Source organism: Lissotriton vulgaris, unplaced genomic scaffold (assembly GCF_964263255.1).
Source record: "Lissotriton vulgaris unplaced genomic scaffold, aLisVul1.2 SCAFFOLD_300, whole genome shotgun sequence".
NCBI lineage: Eukaryota > Metazoa > Chordata > Amphibia > Caudata > Salamandridae > Lissotriton > Lissotriton vulgaris.
Genome location: NW_028250131.1, coordinates 478,811 through 499,669, shown reverse-complemented (window position 1 = coordinate 499,669; position 20,859 = coordinate 478,811).

Genomic DNA, 20,859 nt, shown 5'->3' with positions numbered 1-20,859 from the left:
CTGTAACTTGCTCTGAACAAGTCAACAACATGTTAACTAGATTTGAGATATATGGACACCTTCAAAACGTGTTGGAACACACCAAACTACGAAGTGCAGCTAGAACCCGGGCTGATCTACTCAAAAGAAAGATCAGAAGAGGATGGTAGTGGAGTCCAAATTTTCCACCATGAGCCTTCGCTATAAGAAGTCCATTAATAAACATTGGTCGATTCTAGCCATGGAACCAGATTTCAAGGGACTCTTCGTTGAGAGACCAATCTTTGCATACAGTAGAGGCAAAAATATCAAAGAGCTGCTCACACAACAACCCAAAGTTGTCAATAAGAATACTTACAAGGATCCACACCCTGTTACATCTGCAGCATTTGTAACAATGTTGTAAAAGGAGCTTGGATGACGCATCCAATGAAGGGGACAAGAATCAATCTCAGAGTGACAGCGAACTGTGATACCACCAATGTCATTTATCTTTTGAAATGCCCCTGTGGCCTAGTATATGTGGCAAAGACTGAAAGAAAAATCAAATCCAGAATCCAAGAGCACAAAAGCAACATTTGGACCAAAAACACGGAATCAGTGATTGCTGCTCACTTTCTCGAACATTACAGTGGAGAAATTGGAAGGAAGAGATAATAATAACTGTCGTTGTTGTCTTCTTCAAAGAGGAAATCATTAGATTACATTTCTCAACTCACTCAAGCCCAATGGCTATAATGACAGAATGGAATTTTCTTGTTATCTGTAACACCAGCATGGACTCTTATAATGCTCTCTTTTCATTTAATGATATCATCTCATAGTAATTTCTGTAGCTTGAGTGTAATTACTTTCACCACCAATCACACTCGTTTATCTACTTACACATTTTTCTTACTACTCTTATATGTTCAGAAAACCGTTTTTTATTCTAACGTTTTGTTCGCGCACTTTGTTCTTGGTGAATTCCTTTTGCATCTTTAGGTTATCAACTCTTGAATACACTCACTCCTCTCCACTTCACTGGTCTCTCATGTTAGTTTCACTCTTACTGCTCCACTTTCACTCTTCAGCTCATTTTACCATTGCACAACCCTTAGTGTAATCATTTTTTATTGTCATTGTCATTATTGTATCTTTTTTTTCTCCATTCAGCTTCTTATCTTGTGCAGCCCCTGCTGTATTCAACTCTTATTGTTATTTCCATTTTCTATATAGGAACTTTTTTTAAATATGGGCATCATAACACGGGTGCTTTTTCCTGGTGTGTTTTCACATTAGAATGGTATATATTTTGTATACAGATTGTGTCCTTTTTATTCAGTTACATGTCATCTGGTCAGATTTTGTCATTTTGATATGCATCCTGTTATTTCTGGTATTTGCACTCGCATATTCACATTGTGTTAACCTCATAGATGCTCGTAAACATCCCTCCCCAGTGCTGCGCTGTCCATTGGAACTAGTGCTGAATGGACGTCCAATGGTCGTGCGCAGCACTGGGGAGGTAGTGCTGCCGTCGGCCAACGCCCCGACGCAGCACTTAAGGGGTTAAACACCGTATTTACACATGTTACAAGATGGCACCCACCCGCGAGCACCCACACTCCGACCTTTCAGTCCCCTTTCACTTGTTAATCTTCACTTGTTAAACACCCAGCCTCCCGCTTGGGTTACACGTCTGGGATCATGCTCAATATCCTAGCAACAATACTGCTGAAAGTACACCAGCTCATTTCGGGCTTAGATCTTGGCACTCACATTCTTTGTACACCCTATGGTTACGTTTGTTGTGATATTGTGTTTTCTGTTCATCATGAGTATCGCTCCATGGCTTTTCTGTGCACTCTGCACATCCGGCATGTTTATTTGCAGCACGCAGTTCTAGACCATTATGATTTAGTTAAACACTTGGTTATCGTGTTACAGTTCACGTACTCACCTCACCCGGCATGATCATAGTGGTCATGATGTTCTACACTAGATGGCATGACCCACGAGTCAAGGACTCGCTGCCCATATTATTTTTGTAATATTTTTGCAATGTTCCAACGTTTATTGTGGGTCACACGTTTATGTTGATTTGAGTTGGCACTTGTTTTTAGGTTATTGTCATAATTTGACTCACCCATGCTTTACATGATAATGTGATTGTTAGTTGACAATACATTTAAAGGTTCCCTCTAAGTATCATTGCTTTATTTTTTGTAGATGATGCACCCTGACGAAGGGCTGTAATAGCCCGAAATGCATCAGGAAAACATGTTTATATGAATGATGGTCGCACTCAAGTTTAGAACTTGATCCCTTGATATGAGATACCAATATCAATCATGAATAAATTCTCATGAACGCACCATTCAAGATCATAGCAGTCCTTGAATGATCCTTCACAGATTCATAATACCCGCTTAGCGGGTCCCACGCTGTGCTCAGGGGGACGGCCCCTAACCAGGAGACGCTACTTTTCATGTAATAAAACAACACGTTTATTTGAATTCATGGTATTTGACTGCTGATTGTATAGGAGATCTTAAATGTGATTTATTCCCTAAACTATAAAGATAATTTGTGCTTTCAGCAAGGAGCCTAGTTTATTTGGCAATAGAGAGGTCAAATCTCGATAGCATGACTGCTTTTAGCAGGGAGTCTGACGCAGGTGGTATTCGATGGGACTATTCTCGCCAGTATGCCGTCTCTCAGAGTGAGAGGCGCTAAAAATATATCTGTATCCTGGCACTTCTCTTGTTAATAATCCATAAAAATACCACAGACTGTTAAGTACTTGAAAGCAGTCTGCCATACAAGGGATTTAAACATGAATTTGTCAAATACGAAATGGACTTTTTAATTTTTATTTTTGAGGTTCTTAAAAAGCCCTGCTTTATCTAATAATGTCTGATGGGTTTTCTTCGAGAGCCCTTTCTCCTTCAGAGGTTTTCCATCTACATACCCAATGGGATTTCCGATGAAACGCTGACAATCCGTCCATTTCTAAACAGGGCTGGTGGGTCGACCGTTGGTTTGGCTGGTATAATGCTTAGTTGCATTTTTGATAGAGTGGCCTGTCCACCACACCCTGAATCCAGCTCATCTTTCTTTAGTGATTTTTCTATTTTGAGTTACATTTGAAGACTGTCCCTTACCTTTATAGTTTGACAGGTGGTCCACAGTCTGCCAGAGGAGCAGGCGTAACAACTTCCACTACCCTGTTGTACTACCGTCCACCATATTTAGTAATCTCCTCCCTGTGTCTTCAGAGGAGCGACAGGAGCTCCTCTAAAAGCACCTACAGTTTGCTGAGTGGCTGCTCTGTTTCCCATGGTTGCCCAACTGACTTTTTTGTTTTACACCTTGTTGTAAAACAAGGCATTAGTTGTGAGGCCTGCTCAAATAATGGGTCTACATTTGTCCTTCACTGGGAATCAAACTCCTAACCTGACTGAGAGCGTCTCATACTGACCATACAGTATACATATTTAAATCACAGTGGCTGACAGTCTGGTTGTTCAATTAACGCATTAGCAAGAATACATGCCTAAGCATCACTTGGAATGACAGGTACTTATCATATTTGGTAACATGATCAATGCAAGTCAATCACAGCCCATAAAAGGCATCGTATTCATAATCACTTGATTATGAATTTATAACCAGGCACCATGGCAAGAATGCATGGCAACATAAATCCAATTTTGCATATATATATATATTTTTTATAAATATTATTTATAAGTTTTCAAACCACAAAAGCAGTGCATCTGACCAATATACATACAATGGTTATCTCATTCATGTCCTTAGGCTCCAAAGGAAATTCATACTAAGAATAGTGTACCAAAAAACATAAACAAAAAAAAAGACAAAAAGGAAGGGAAAAAGGATTCAGGAAGTGCAAACAACGCAGCATTAGCAGCCAGTCCTCATCACAATGTTCAATCCTCTGTAGAGCGGGTCAGCATATAGGCGGTGTATGGTCCCCACACATCCTGAGGCTGTGACGCACTCGGGAGCTCTTCTACGTAGCAAAGTAGTTGATCACGGCAATAAACAATGTCCTGTAACCAATTTTTCAACAGAGGGGCAGATTTACCATCCCAGTTCAATGCCACCCTTCGCTTAGCCAATTGCAAAGTCAACACCACCAATTTGCGGGCCCCTGACAGTAGCTTGGAAACATTGCCCAATAGACACATTTTCACATCTCTTTCAAGCGACACACCCACCATTTCAGTTAACGTAGTGATCACTCCATCCCAGAAAGTGGCCACTTTAGTACAGTCCTAGGCTAAATGCATAAAGTCTGCAGCGCCCGTATCACAGCGCTTGCAGGACGATAAGTCCCGCAGCCCATATCGGTGCAGTTGGACAGGCGTATAATACATCTGGTGTACATACTTGTAATGAAGGAACTTAAAATTCCCATTAATCACAAAGCTCCCAGTCATTGGACAACACTCCTCTAACTCCTCAGCCATAAGAAGCTGTGCAAGACACGCAACCCACTTTGCTTTGAAGGTAACCTGCACAGCACCCTCCTCTAGTTGCGAAGTATGATACAACGTGTAACCTGTTTCGTCTGGGTTTGTGTAGTGTAAAGTAGCTGCAAGGCCCCCAACTCCAAGGGTTCCTCAGGAAAGCATGGGTATAAGGTTAGTAAAGCAGAGCGGAGCCGAGCATAAATAAACGTGGACATTGCCTCACTCGTCCCCTCGCTCATAAAATCCCGTAAAGAGAGAAATGTCCCCCCTGGAAAGACATCCCCCATGGTTCGCACCCCAGCTGCCTGCAATACCTTAAGGGCACCTGCCTCACCCGTCACGGACAATGCCACATGATGTAGCAGAGGCATCGCCAATGCATACAGAGGAAGCCGCCTCGCCCGCCGACCCATCACATACATGCAACGCCCTTGCCGTGTATTGAACCGTATCTACCTCATCAAGTTCAAACACCGAATGTGGGTTCGTAACCATTGCCTTTAGAGGTAAGAGGTGGACCGCCCTGGCTACAACCACCACATGCGGCGCATTCTGCCAATAAAACGCAAACTGTGCCTGAGCACAAAGATAATACAATTGCAGGTGCGGTACTGCAAACCCACCCAGTATATATGGTTTTGTCAGAGTGTCCCAGCCAATGCGGGAATTCTTGCCCCCCCAAACCAAAGTGATCAACAGTGAGTGTAAGGTAGTCAAAAGATGTTGCAAAAAGGAATAGGGACATTAGCAAACAAATATAAAAACTTTGGCAGCACTACCATTTAAATTATTGCTACTCTGTCCGCGAATGTGAGGGGCAGACGAATCCAGCGAGCCACCTGATCCTCCAATTTTGATATTGCCGTTCCAAAATTGGCCTGAATGACTACCTGGGGGTCCCTATGAATCCAGACCCCAAGATACTTTACGGGGTCTTCAGCCCACTCCAGGGGGTAGTTCAACACGTAGGGGTTGGTACAATCTGTAAGCGTAAATATTACCGACTTGCTCCAATTAATAGTTAATCCAGAGAACCACTCAAAACTGACATACTCCCGTATGACCGGCTCAAGATGTGTCTCCGGCTCCCTCAAGTACAAAACCATGTCATCAGAATACATGGACACTGCCAAAGGCTGTTGATAAAATCGCAAGGCAGATCCAGCATGCCGTTGTTGCAACACACATGCGAGTGGCTCCAACACGACTGCAAAAATCAAAGGCGAGAGCGGACATCCTTGTCGCGTTCCCCTCTTAATTGAAAACAACTCTGACGTATGACCATTGATACGCACTCGGGCTATGGGTTCAGTATATAGCAACTTGATCCATCTGGTGAAATAATTTTTACGTCAGTGTTCATAGATTTAAGCACTCCCGCACGCAGGCCGATACATGCGCCCCGAATAGTGACCTTGAATGCCTCCCACAAAGTGCACATACTCTGTACAGAGCCAAGATTGTCACTAAAGTACTTTTCACCGGCATACCGGAGGCCTTCTTTAAACACGGGATCTAGTAAAGCCGAGGGCTGCAGTATCCATCGGAACGGGGCCAGAGCATAAGTGGGCACCTGCAGACCCAGCAACACAGGAGCATGGTCCGACAGAGTGCGGGTAAATGCTTCACACAGGTACTGACATCTATTGTCGCGAGCCAGTAATCTAAACGGGACCATGTATATGTGCATGTGTATAGCATGTACCCTCCCTTACCCCGGGATGTCGCGACCTCCAAACATCATGCTGTCCTGAATCTCTCATGCCGTCAAGCACAGCCTGCACAGCTTTTTTCACAGATACAGAGGCTCCCACACTCCTATCCAGCCCTTGATTTAACACCACATTAAAATACCCCCTCCCACAAAGTATGGCAGATGTCGGCACTGTGTAGACTTTGTTCCATAGCACTTTAAAAAACTCAATGTCGTCAATATTCGGGCCATAAATATTCACTATTGTGATGACAGTACCACACAGCTTCCCCTGTACAATTAAATACCTGCCGGCAGCATCAACCTCCTCAAAGCTACATCCAAAATGTACATTCTTTTTTGCCAACACTATCACGCCCCGTGCATACGAGGATTAAGTAGAGGCAAAACGCACCCCCGCCCACTATTTCACCACAGCTGAGACTGTATGCTGACGAAGATGAGTTTCCTGAAGAAATGCTATTTGAACATTGTGACGATCCAAACACGCCAGTACCTGCCTCTTTTTCTTTGGGTTATTTAACCCCCTGACATTCCAGGTAATCCAAGTAATCTTCCCTGCCCCTTCCATTACATGCAAAATCGAAACAGCCCAAAGAGCATATCAACAACCTCTGCACTACCAGACATATGAGATGAAATATGAACACTCCAATTGGTACAGATGCGCAGAAAAATATCCCAACCGCAGACACCCCCCTCCCTCCCTAGCATCATAACCATTCCAAGGACAGCCCTAGCCCTCCCGAATCCCCCCAATCTCCCAGGCCCACCAAAACAACACAAACCAAAAAACAGAGAACCAAAAAGCCAAATCCCACCCTCCCACCGAGGTGCACAAACACACTCACCCCTCTGAACCCCACTACACAACATCTTGGGGTGATTCCACATGAGGGACAGCAGCGGCCCATTGAGCCCCTCAAGCAAGAAAAGAGAGGGGCGGTCAGGGCTCTTTTCCATCAAAGTACCCCACAGCCAAACATGTGTATGACTCAACCATTCCAAACGGACCTCTGAACAGACCATATACCCTTCAACACCCCAAACTAGGATCAAGGCCCCCCGTGCAACAAAGAACACAAGATGTATCTAAATACACCAATCTACCCCTGTGCGCAGTTCAACATTGCCACCCAAACAAAGCCTAAGCAATCAAAGCACAAGAGGGTACAATTAAAGAAAAACAGTGACATACCCTTCCATGCGCCCTGGCAAATCACATTTATCAACACTTCAGCAATAAGCGTACAGCTCCGCAAGGCAGAGCACCAGAGCTTTTCTAGAAGGGGAAAAGGGGTATGTATGAGCACACAGAGGCCAACAGTCTCTAGTTCATAACACATTAGAGTCGAAAAATAGTAAACCGGCATCCCATAGAGTCATCAGTCTTCACCATCCTCCACGGTCCCCGCATCCTTTGCCTTCTCCTGACGTTCCAGCTGTTTAACAAACTGTAAGGCATCCTTAGGCGTAGAGAAGAACCTCGGCTTGCTACCATGATGTATTCACAATTATGCCGTATAGAGCATTGCATATTGGATGTGCAACGCTTGAAGCCTTTTCTTTACCGGTTGACACTGCCTCCTGGCCTGTTGTACGGCTGCAGTAAAATCAGGATAAATCGCAATCTCCATCCCTTGATACTGAGCCTTGCCCACCTCACACACCAGCCGAAGAGTGGTGTCCCTGTCCCAGTAATTAAGGAGCCGGGTGATGAAGGGCCTAGGAGGAGCTCCCGGGACAGGTCGTGGCGCAAGGGAGCGGTGCGCTCTTTCCACCACCATAAGCGAGGAGAAGTGTTCCGCTCCAAATATAGACTTAAGCATCTCCTCGACGTACAACTCCATCTTCCCCACATTGGTCGTCTCCGCCACTCCCATAATGCGCAGATTATTTCAGCTCGACCTGGCCTCCAAATCCTCATTCTTGGACTGTATTACTGCAAGTAACTTATCCATTTGTGCACACAAAGTGGTGACCGCTTCTGCCCTATCTGTGGATATACATTGTTCCTCCTCCGTCAAGCGAGCACCATGCTTGTCCAACTTGGACGCCATTGTATCCTTGCGGAGGTTCAGATTATCTATTTTCCCATCTATTGTACGCAGACTTTGTTGCATGGCCAGCACCATGCCCTCCAGCTTACTTCAGCCACTAGCCTCCATGTCCTGTTTGGCGTCCGACTCCGCAGGGGCAGTGGATTTCTTCTGTCTCTTGTTGTCTCAGGACAACTTGGACTGCAACTGCCTGTCTGTTTTCCCCAGAACAGCCACACCCACTCCACCTGTCGCGAACCCACCAGCACAGCACTCCTCCCCAGCGAGGACCACCACCCAGCGTCCACCTACTGGTCACCGGCAGAGTCCAACTAGCACCGTGAGGGAGAGCCCCAGCGCAAGCTCATCAGTTGGCCAGCAGGCGCCAAAGCAGTCTTACAGTCTCCACGTAGCTCCATTAGAGCAGATGCAAGCTGCGGGTGCCACATGCACACCGTGGCACCCAGGGAGCAGGACCACAGTGACACCTGACTCCAGAGGCAGAGCAATATCAAAATCAGCAGGGACTCAACAATATGTCACCAGGCTCCACTGTGGGGCACACAACCCCTCATGATCTAGCCCAGATCCAGCACAGATGGCCCCATAAACAGTTCCAGCTCCCCAGCAGTGTTTCCTAGGCAAGTCGACTTCAGCGCTATGGATATAGTAGGCTGCGATATGAGCACCAGCCCAATACCCTCTCCAGCCGCTCCAATGGTCACGCCAGCAGCCAGCAAGGACCTGCGACGATATGCACAAGGTGGCGGCGCGCCCCAGCACCAGAATCAGGCCAGAGGTCCACAGTACTGTAGCGTACCCGGAGTATAGCCACAGCAATCGCACCAAGCAGCATCACAGCGTGTCACGGTAACCGCCTCCCCCGCTGACACGCCGCACCAGCACCCCGGTGAGCCAGAAAATGGCCGCTGCAGCACAGCTCCGCTCGGCACCGCTTCGCGGCCTACCTGCCCTCCGGCCCTGGAGTACGGAGCGGCCGCCCAGCACCGACCTATGTCCCTCCGCTGCTGCCAGGCAACCCACCCACAGACCTCCTCACTGGCCGCGATCACCAGGAGCCTGCACACAGCGTCGGCTCCTCATCAACAGCGGCGGCATGGTCAGCAACAAAGAGCCCCAGGGGACCCAGCAGGCAGTCGAGGATCCAATTACTGCCACAACGCTCCGCGACAGCAGTCGGCCACTCAGGCACAACATGAGCAGGCCGCAGTCTACCAGATTCCGGTACACCGCCAGGTAAACGCGTCAGTGCACCGTAAAGCCTTCAATGTGATGCCAGCAGCTTGGGGTTTCAAAAGCCTGCACTTAGAGGTGTGGATGTCACGCCAAAAACAGGATAATTGCAGGATGATAGCCCCGACCAGCAGAGCTGCACTAAGGTGCGGCCATCTTGCTTCCGGCTCGCTAGCGCCCCCCTAATTTTGCATATTGCATGTGACTTCCCATCCCCAAAAGAAACTACATTATGTAAATGCACCACTTGTGCAATTGCACCTTTACACCTCTAGGGGATCTCTCCACAAAGACAATCCATGTTCAGCCTTTCACACCTCTGTGTAGTCCCGAGCATCAGCTCCCAGCTCAAGAACAAAGGTTCCAGCATTAGGTAGGCTTGATTAAACATGAATAACCCTTGAAGGGTTCTTTCCTTCAATCCCCAGAGACTGAGGGTGGGGACGTTCTACTTTTGTGCTGGGGGAGTCTGCATTGCTCCTGCAGCTCCCCCTGCACCTTTGCCAACAAATAGTGGTGACCCCATCTTCCTGGGGCCACCACTCGCTGAAAACGCTCCGTCCATCATCCCCTTTGGTATCGCTAAGTTCGCCCTAAGTTGGCAGCGTATGCTCAGACATGAGTCTCTTGCTCACTATGCCACTGGATTCAAGATAGCCTGGCTGATGAGGGTTATGAACCCAGGATGCTTGTTTCCAGTCCAGGGAAGACATGGCTTAGCAGTTCGGGCTGGACTGTTCCCATGAGACACAGGGTCAGACTGATTTGAATATGGCCATGTCTGTACTGGGGTGCCGGAGTGAGCTAAAGAATGGTGATGGATTAAACCCAGATCTGTTGACTGGGGGTGAGTGTTTGATTTGCTCAAACGCCCCATCCATCATCCCCTTTGGTATCTCTGTGTTCGCCCTAAGTTGGCAGACGTAAGTCCCTTGCTCACTTTGCCACTGGATTCAAGATAGCCTGGCTGATGAGGGTTATGAACCCAGGATGCTTGTTTCCAGTCCAGGGAAGACATGGCTTGGCAGTTCGGGCTGGACTGTTCCCATGAGGCACAGGGTCAGACCGGTTTGCATATAGCCATGTCTGAACTGGGGTGGCGGAGTGAGCTAAAAAATGGTGATGGATTAAACCCAGATCTCCTGACTGGGGCTGAATGTTTGATTTGCTCAAACACTCCGTCCATCATCCCCTTTGGTATCGCTCTGTTCACCCTAAGTTGGCAGGGTATGCTCAGACGTGAGTCCCTTGCTCACTATGCCACTGGATTTAAGATAGCCTGGCTGAGAAGGGTTATGAACCCGAAACCGGTCCCAGGATGCTTGTTTCCGCTCCAGGGAAGACATGGCTTGGCAGTTCGGGCTGGACTGTTCCCATGAGGCACAGGGTCAGACTGATTTGCATATGGCCATGTCTGAACTGGGATGGCGGAGTGGGTTAAAGAATGGTGATGGATTAAACCCAGATCTGTTGACTGGGGGTGAGTGTTTGATTTTCTCAAACGCTCCGTCCATCATCCCCTTTGGTCTCGCTTTGTTCGCCCTAAGTTGGCAGGGTATGCTCAGAAGTGAGCCCTTTGCTCACTTTGCCACTGGATTCAAGATAGCCTGGCTGAGGAGGGTTATGAACCCGAAACTGATCCCAGGATGCTTGTTTCCGGTCCTGGGTAAACATGGCTTGGAAGTTCGGGCTGGACTGTTCCCATGAGGCACAGGGTCAGACTGATTTGAATATGGCCATGTCTGAACTAGGGTGGCGGAGTGAGCTAAAGAATGGTGATGGATTAAACCTAGATCAGTTGACTGGGGGTGAGTGTTTGATTTGCTCAAACGCTCCGTCCATCATCCCCTTTGGTATCGCTTCTTTCGCCATAAGTTTGCAGTGTATGCTCAGAAGTGAATCCCTTGCTCACTTTGCCACTGGATTCAAGATAGCCTGGCTGATGAGGGTAACGAACCCGAAACCGGTCCCAGAATGCTTGTTTCTGGTCCAGGGAAGACATGGCTTAGCAGTTTGGGCTGGACTGTTCCCATGAGGCACAGGGTCAGACTGATTTGCATATGGCCATGTCTGTACTGGGGTGCCGGAGTGAGCTAAAGAATGGTGATGGATTAAACCCAGATCTGTTGACTGGGGGTTAGTGTTTGATTTGCTCAAACGCTCCTCCCATCATCCCCTTTGGTATCACATAATACATACACAAACATAAGATTTTATAATTAAAACTTCAATTATCTCTAAAAAAAGAGAACATAAAAACCATTTGAGATATCAAAACAATTGTAAATGAGAATGATATCGCAAATATATAGTATAAATTCACAATAAATTTCCACACAATTATATTGATCACTTAAATGATATTTTTTTATACCTGTGCACATTTAATTTAATTATTTTCTTAGTACAATATGGCACTAAAGGTTATGTTACAGGATTTGTCTCTGTTAAATATAAAGCCACTCATATTTAACATTTCTCTTTAAAGCAATTGCCTTAAATAATAATATAGTTTGCTCAATCCCAAAATATTCACTAACTCTTTAGAGTAGAGATACAAGTTCTATTAAACGGAACAGTTTTATTTTGTTAATTTATCTCATTAAAAAAAGAGGTCTTTGAATCTTAAAAATACATTCCTACTCCTAACTTCTAGAGAAAAAGTGTAAACTCTGCTAATATATACCTGTTTCTTATAGGTTCATTTAATTGACAATACTTGTGCTGCATCAATGTAAGAGTCTCAAACTTATATTGTGTATCATTAATGATTGCATTATGTCTCAGCATACGGTTAGTGTAGATAAGTATACCTTTACTTAATGTATGCATTTATTGTCAGGATAACGTCCTCAGTCTTCCGACGAACACCAAATTATTATCAAATCTTTATTTCTGAACAACAAGGACCGCATTATGACTATAAGTCACAGTAGTGGAAGACTAATGCTGTATTTAATAAGATTGAGGCTTCCAGTGTCTGAAAAGACTCTTGGTAGGGTGTTATGTATACCAAGTCTGTATCCTACATTGTAGGAAGAGAGAGAACCAGCATGACAGGAAGGAGGCCTGGAGGCAGCTGTAGTACTTAAGGTGCTGAAAAAGGCATCTGAGTTTGAGAGAGTGGACTGATCCCAAAGGAACCCTTGGACCAGAGGTGGGAACGCCCTCCGAAGCCAAGTGTTTCTCATAGGCATGTATTTCCTGTGCTTGACACCTTAGCCTGGCTATCGCCCCTAGGGACAGGCAGTCTCTAGGGACTGTGCTTTCTGTGGCTCTGCTCTCCTATGGTAAAGGGACAAAGTAGTAACAACCCAGTCAGTACGTGTCCATGCAAGAGTACGGAATCAGAGGAGACAGGAAAGCATAGGATCGTAGCTACGGACTACCCGGAAAACCCCATTCGGCCTTGTTCTACCTAGCATTAATTATCAACAAAGAGCCACGCACACTTTCAACAGACTGCCTGCTAAAAGGACTATTAGTCCCAACAGAACTGTTTGTCTGCTGTTGAAGGAGGATGGGCCACATCTTCTACATGCTATATAGTGCCAGACTCTCAAATGCAGCGCTGGACGCCACACCACTGCAGCTGCCTGGTAAAGGGACTACAAATCCCAGGAAACCTGTTGTCTGCTGGGGCAGGAGGACAACATCTTCAACCTGCTTTGTAGCCCTTACTGTCTCCTGCAGCACAGGATGCCAAGCGCACGTCTTCATTCAGCCTATAACTGTTAGTTTAGCTGAGAGGCTGCTCTGCATTTCCCTGTATGCAGCCAGCTGCACAAAGTAACTTTACAGCTGGGAGCCCCTAAGGTAATTGTGAAAGTGACACAGCTCAGAGCTCTGCAGTCACTGACTGTCTTCATAACAAGTTCAGTTCTGTTCAGTTTCATAAAGCTGGCTCAGGCTCGCTCACCGCAGGGGCCTCTCATGAGTGCCCTCACTTATATTTGGGTTCTTTGCAGCAGTAAGGTCAGTTGAAATAATTAAAGGAAAAGATTGTGAAAGAACAGATTGAGGTACTTTGTGAGCTTTTAAAAATCTATTGGGCCCGAATCACAGAACTAACTTAAGACAAAATCCTAAACTTACTACTTTTGGTATTCACAGAAGTTAGTATTTTGTCTTAAGTCTGTCTTAAGACAAACTTAAGACAAAATCCTAACTTCTGTGAATACCAAAAGAAGCAAGTTTAGGATTTTGTCTTAAGTTAGTTCTGTGAATCGGGCCCATTGGGTCTGTCAAACAAACGTAAGTTATTGTATAGCAGCCAAAGAAACTAAATATCAGTTTATGAAAACAGCTTTTATTACGCAACACTGTTGTCTCAAAAGTGTGCAAACATCAACCGATTTCACGAAAAACGAAACCAAATAGTACAGTTGGGAAAAAAGCGCTCTGACGTGGCAAGCACTGGGTGCATCTTAGCTGTTTATTTTCTTACGGCAGGTTGTTAGGGTAAGATGTAGCATTATAAGTATAGTTAGCTCTGTAAGTATATATATTTAAAAGTAAAAATCTGTTGTAATTCAAGTCTGTAAAAATGTATAATACTAGCAGCCCGTCCCGACGTTGTCCGGGTATGAAACAGAATGTGTGCAATGTGTGTAATAGGCAAGGGAAATTTATTCTAAAATCTCGCGGTAGACAACATTTTTAGCATGAAGTGTCACAATAGTTAGGCATGTGTGTGCAGATACTGTGTGTACCTCGGAGTAAGAAGTATTAGCAGATGTCTCTAGTGTGTATGTACTCCACTTCCATAGGTAAGCATGTGTGAAAGTGCATTCAGTTGTAAATTTCGTGTCCCCGCAGGCATGTTGAATCACGTCATCCCCCGCTTGAGGCCCGGCTCCAGTTTTGTTTGATGTTGTGCTTGTGGTGTAAAGTCGTTGATGCAGAGAGTTGAGTGAGTGACAGCGCGCGCTGGAGACGCTGCACGTGTGGGAAAGTGCAGTCAGTTCATAGGTTAGTGTCCCAGCAGGCGCGCTTAGTCGCGCCATCCGCCGCCTGACCCTGGCTCCAGCCCTGGTCGATGTTGTGCGCCTGGTGTCAATTCGTTTATACAGAGAGTTAAGTGTGTGACAGCGCGCAGGAGACGCTGCAGTTAGTGTCCCCGCAGGCACGGTCCTTTATGCAGAGAGTTGAGTGGCTGACAGCGCGCAGGATACTGTGCAGTTATTGTCCCCGCAGGAACGATCAGTCGCGTCTGCCCCCGCCTAAGCCCCGGCAATTGCCGCGCCCATTGGCCACGCCCCTTGCTCCCGCGCAATTGCCGCATCCATTTGCCTTGGCCACGCCCTCGGCCCAATGCACACATTTGTTTTCCACACGCCCTCAAGGCACGCTCGATTGTTGCCGGTTGTCGTGCCCATTGGCCACACCCCTTGCTGCCGCGCCCATTGGCATTGTTCACGCCCCCAGCACAACACACACGCTTTCTTTTTTTTTTCGTCAGGCCGCGCCCCGCCCACGCCCACTCCCACAAGGGACTACTTTCCTGGTAAGGTTCTTTTACCTTTCAGATGTATATGCTGGGCATCTGTATAGCCTTTGTCCTTCTGCTGCAACTGTCCTTTCCAATGCTGTATTGGGTGTTGTGATTGGTGCTGTGGTTCCTGAGATTACCCGCCTCAAAGGTTTGGGCTCTCTCTTTATAATATTAGTATGGATGGAAATTGGTTTTAAATGGTTGAAATAAATGTATGCGTCCAGGATGTGCATCTGTCAGTGACATACAGTCACAGGGAGAGTTTATAGTGTAAGTGTGATTGAAATTAAGAAATAAACAAAGCATGTTGAGAAAGATATTTAAAGTATGCAGTCTGGATGTGCATGTAATGTATGTATACTTGCATCTGCTAAGAGCATAGTTACAAGGCAAGTTTAAAATATATGAGTGAATATCATTAAAATAAAACTATTGAATGAAGTATTTAAAAAAACTCTGGTATCGAAATACATTCACACAGAGTATCCTTGTGAGGCTAAAAGTGTTTGCAAGCAGACATCAAGGGAGCAGGGAAAAGTATATCCCACAACCCAAACAGTGGAAGAACACACAAGTACCATGGCATGCTTCAAGGAAAGTCATAAATGACACAAGACGACATGGCATGGTAGAATGCGCTGACCAATGAACAGAAACATACATATCGACAGACCTGATTCTGGTGGGATACTCATGATTTTGTAAGCAAAAAATGCCTTTATTTTATATGTGACAAATACCCTACTAAAAGCCCACCAGTAAGCCCAACTATAGGTTGGTCAATCGATGTAAGGCTGTGACTGAATGATACTAGGTAATTGAAATATAGAACATGGAAGGAAATATAGAGCAAACAATTCACTGAGGAGAAATGGGACAAGCTACGGGGCTACTCACAACTGGTCTCAAGAAATGCCACGTGCAAATGCTAATTTTTTTTATCTATCTGCATCAGAAGTGTCTTTGGCAATGCCTGTGATGTCGGGTGACTCTGGTCAGTGGTGACGGAGATAGTGTCACTCATAGTCATTGAAATGTCACTCATAATTAGACTGAAAATATGAAATATGTCACACATAGCAACCTGAAACCTTGGTAGCTATGTATGGATAGTCTTTTAAAAGCAAATAACAGATATGGCACAAGTTTACATGAAGAGGAATGAATGCTGGCTCACTCTCAGGTACTTACTTCTACAACGGAACACTGGTGCTGCTGCAACAGGCGGACCCCCTGCATGGCCAGCCTACAACAACTCGTCGTGGACTCCCGGGCCTGTGGTGCAACCAACACCACCCCTGCATGATTCATGGTCCTGAGCTACTGTACACACACTGGTGGTGACAGCACTCACTTTAACACAACCTGAAGGGGGGAGAGGTGACATCCCTACTCCGACCTCCCCAATGTATGACTGCAAAACACACAAAGGAGTGGGAAAGTGGATAATAAAAGGTGGCACATGCTCGGGTAGAGAAAAAACTGCCCTCACTCACAAAATTGTGACATGCTTCATCTTTGGGCTTGCTTACTAACACAACGCCTGGTGTGGAGCAAAGGTGAGGGGATAACAATACAAACAATGACAATTTGGGATCATCGAAGAAAAGTGCAGCTAGTGAAAGTTAAAACTAGCTTGGATGTGTACCTACTCGAAACTTTATTCCTGGGTCATTGGCTAGTTTTTAAAATGTGAAGGAAGGTGGTGACAGGAGAAGATTAAGATTCCTTCACCGCTCCTTACTGCCAAGGTGGCGACATGTTTCTGCCATTTAACTCATGCCCACAGTGTCGGGTCACTTCGGCATTCATCAGGACACTCCGGATCACAAAACGTAGCACCCTCGGATCCTGGTTTCGGTATCTATGGAATGCATTCCTTCCAACATGGGGTTCCCTATTTCAAGCACAGTTTATAATCTGTGGGAAAAGCACACGGAGGGGAGAGAATTATTACTAGATTGCCATTTGATCCTTCACGAAGTATCAGGGAGTGGAAAATAAAACCCCCTTGGTGCTTCTTCCCTCTTTGCACCACATCCACGCACCACCTCAAAGCTCACAGTACCCCATAGGTATAATATTTCGAGCATTGCATCCAAATCGGACTAAAAATTTATCGTGGAACAGTGTCCACACCACATAACACTGAGGAAAACGCTTTTACCGTCACCAAAATCCATTTCAATCAAATGCTCCCACTAATGCTGCGCAAGAAATTCTCACTCACTGAGTTTCACCAATTGAATCGCTAGAATTAGCGAGGTGTTGGGAGGGACCCTCTTTAGTCAAACTCTATAAGGAGATGAAGCATATGCATAATGGTGTTATAAATAGGCATGCTTATTTAATATGTATAAATGGGAGAAATCAATACATCTGGAAACAACTGAAAGTGCCACTACACGCAGTCGTAAGGGTCAATGCTCCAGTTCGCGATATACTTGCATATACCACCACAAATGGTCATAATTAAAGTAAGAGATCACGTATTAACTTGCCGGTATAACTACTCACCCAGTACTGTAATCTATGTCCACATCTTTTAGATGTTCCGTCCCAGACCCCATCCCTAGCTCCTTACTTCGTGAAGGTGGGTAAGAGGTGGACATTCTCCAACTCTTACCATGTAGGTGTCGAGTTGCTATCCTCCTCCTATCCTAAGACTGGAGAAGTTCAGGTTACACGGGGGACGTAGGAGTCACATGATCTCACCGTCTACGGCGTCATGTGTCCGATGTTCAGATCTATACTTTGATTTTATTTACAGGTTTTTGTAAAGATAACTTTATTGAATGCTTGTCTATTCCTCAAGTTAGCAAGGTAGCCACTAATAAGTTCAAGTTCAGAAATTTATATAGCGCACTACTCACCCAGAAGGTCTCAAGGCGATTGGGGAGGCGGGTGCATTTACTTATCGAATATCAAAGTTTTTAGTTGCTTTCTGAAGGAGAGGTGGTTTTGAGTAAGGCGAAGGTGGGTGGGGAGAGAGTTCCAGGTTTTGGCCGCTAAATAGGAGAAGGATCTTCCCCCCATGGTGGATCTGTGGATCCGCGGAATTGCGGCGAGGGCTTGATTGGAGGATCGAAGTTGGCGGGTGGGGGTGTAGAAGGACAGTCTAGTATTGAGGCATTCGGGTCCTAGGTCATAGAGGGCTTTGTGTGCGTGGGTGAGGAGACAGAAAGTTATTCTCTTGTTGACGGGGAGCCAGTGGAGATCTTTCAGGTGGTTGGAAATGTGAGCTTGACGAGGGATGTCCAGTATGAGTCTGGCTGATGCGTTTTGAATGCTTTGGAGTTTTTTCTGTAGTTTGGCTGTGGTTCCGGCGTAGAGGGTGTTTCCATAATCCAGTCGGCTGGTGACCAGTGCGTGGGTGAACGTCTTTCTTGTTTCATTGGGGATCCAACGGAAGACTTTTTTGAACATGCGTAGGATGTTGAAGCAGGATGATGAGACGGCATTGGCTTGTCTGGTCATCGAGAGGGAGGAGTCCAGGATGAAACCCAGGTTGTGTGCGTGATCCGTTGGTGTGGGTGCGGTTCCCAGGGCTGGTGGCCACCAAGAGTCATCCCAGGCTGAGGGGGATGAGCCTAAGATGAGGACTTCCGTTTTATCCGAGTTCAGTTTTAAACGGCTGTTCTTCATCCACTCGGCTACTTCTTTCATTCCTTCGTGTAGATTGGTTTTGGCGGTGTTCGGGTCTTTTGTGACGGAGAGGATCAGCTGGGTGTCGTCTGCGTAGGAGATGATGTTGAGGTTGTGTTGGCGTGCGATGGATGCAAGGGAACTCATGTATTTGTTGAAGAGGGTGGGACTGAGTGATGATCCTTGTGGTATGCCGCAAATGACTTCGGTGGCCTCTGATTTGAAGGGGGGGGAGGCGGACTCTCTGGGTTCTTCCGGCGAGGAACGAGATGATCCAGTCTAGAGTTTTCCTTGTATTCCGACGTTGCTGAGGCGTTGTATGAGGATGCTATGACAGACTGTGTCGAAAGCAGCGGAGAGGTCAAGTAGGATGAGGGCAACTGTATCTCCATTGTCCAGTAGTGTACAGATGTCGTCTGTTGCTGCGATGAGAGCGGTTTCGGTGCTGTGTTTGGCTCGGAAGCCAGATTGAGAAGGGTCGAGGGATTTATTGGATTCGAGGAAGGCGGCTAGCTGGCTATTGACGGCTTTCTCAATGACTTTGCAGGGGAATGGGAGGAGTGAGATGGGGTGGTAGTTCTTAAGTTCGGTGAAGTCTGCTGTGGGTTTCTTCAGAAGGGTGCTGAGTTCGGCATGTTTAAATAATGATAAACAAGCGGGGCAATCTAGCGCTACCAACTCTAATGAATATTAGGAGTGGCAGAGTTGAAGGAGCAATTGATGACATCGCGGAGATGGGGTGCGATGGTGGGGCCTGCTTTGTTGAAAATGTGGTGGGGACATAGGTCGGTTGGGGATCCTGAGTGGATGGAGTTAATCAGGCGGATGGTGTCTTCGGTGGAGATTGGGTTCCAGGCGCAAAGGTTGTTAGAGGACGGTGTTGGATCGGAGAAGGGTGGGGTGGACAGGTCTTCGTCCTGGTTTTCAAAGCTGTTATGTATTTCGGCGATTTTGTTGTGGAAGAATGATGATAGAGAGTCGCAGAGGTCTTGGGAGGGAGAGATGTCGTTGGTGCCAGCGGTGGGGTTAGTGAATTCTTTGACAATGTTGAATAGTTCTTTGCTGTTTTGAGTATTGTAGTGAAGTCGATCCTTGAATGCTGATTTCTTGGTGGATCTGATTAGTTGGTGGTGTTTGCGGGTGGCGTTCTTGAAGGTGGCGAGGTTATCGGTGGTTGGGTTTTTTCTCCAGGCTTTTTCGAGAGTACGACAGAGCTTCTTGGATTTCTTAAGGTCATCGTTGAACCAGGGGGCTTTATTGCTACCTTGCTTGATTAGATGGATTTTCAAGGGTGCAAGTTCGTCAGCACTCTGGGTAATCCATTGGGTGAGGTTAGTGGCTGCTTGGTTTGGGTCCGATGATTTGGTGGGGGGGTTTTGGTGAAGCGATGTGAAGAGTTGTTCGGTGGTGATTTTGTTCCAATTTCTTCGCGGAATAGGTAGTGGGGGGTTGTGGGTCATTGACTTTTTGTAGTTGAAGTGAACGCAGCTGTGATCCGTCCAGTGGAGAGCTGTGGTGTGATTGAAGGAGATGTGCTTACTGGAGGTGAAGATAGGATCGAGCGTGTGTCCGGCGTTGTGGGTGGGGGTGTCTACGAGTTGTTTGAGTCCTAGATTGGCCAGATTATCCAGAAGGGTGGAGGTGTTGCTGTCGTTGTTTTTTTCCAGGTGAAAGTTGAGGTCTCCTAGTAGAATGTAATTCTCGGAGGGGAGGGCATGTGGGCTGATGAAGTCAGCGATGTCTTCGCTGAATTGTGTGCGGGGTCCTGGCGGTCTGTAGATGAGGGTGCCTCTGAGTGTGGTTTTGTGGTCGGTGTGAATCTGGAAGTGAAGGTGTTTGGCGGAAGCAAAGTTGTCGTCGGAACTGGTCGTGATGCGGATGGTGTTCTTATGGACGATGGCGATGCCTCCTCCTGTTTGGTTGGTGCGGTCTTTTCGCATGATCTTGTAGTTGTCCGGGATGGCTATGGCGATGTCGGGCGCTGATGAGGCGTTCATCCATGTTTCTGTGAGGAAGGCGACGTCCGGCGATGTAGTGTTGAGTAGGTTCCAAAGTTCAATGGAGTGTCTGAGCGGGTGTTGATCAGTATGCACTTTAGATGGTTAGTGTCGGAGCTCTGTTTGGAGTTAGTGGATTTGGTGTGGGTCCTGATGCAGCCGAACTTGCAGGAGTGGCAGGCGAAGGGTCCGTGGGTGTGAACTGGGGCGGCATGGTAGCAGTTTGGGAGACGGCCCGGGTTGAGGGCTGAGAGGG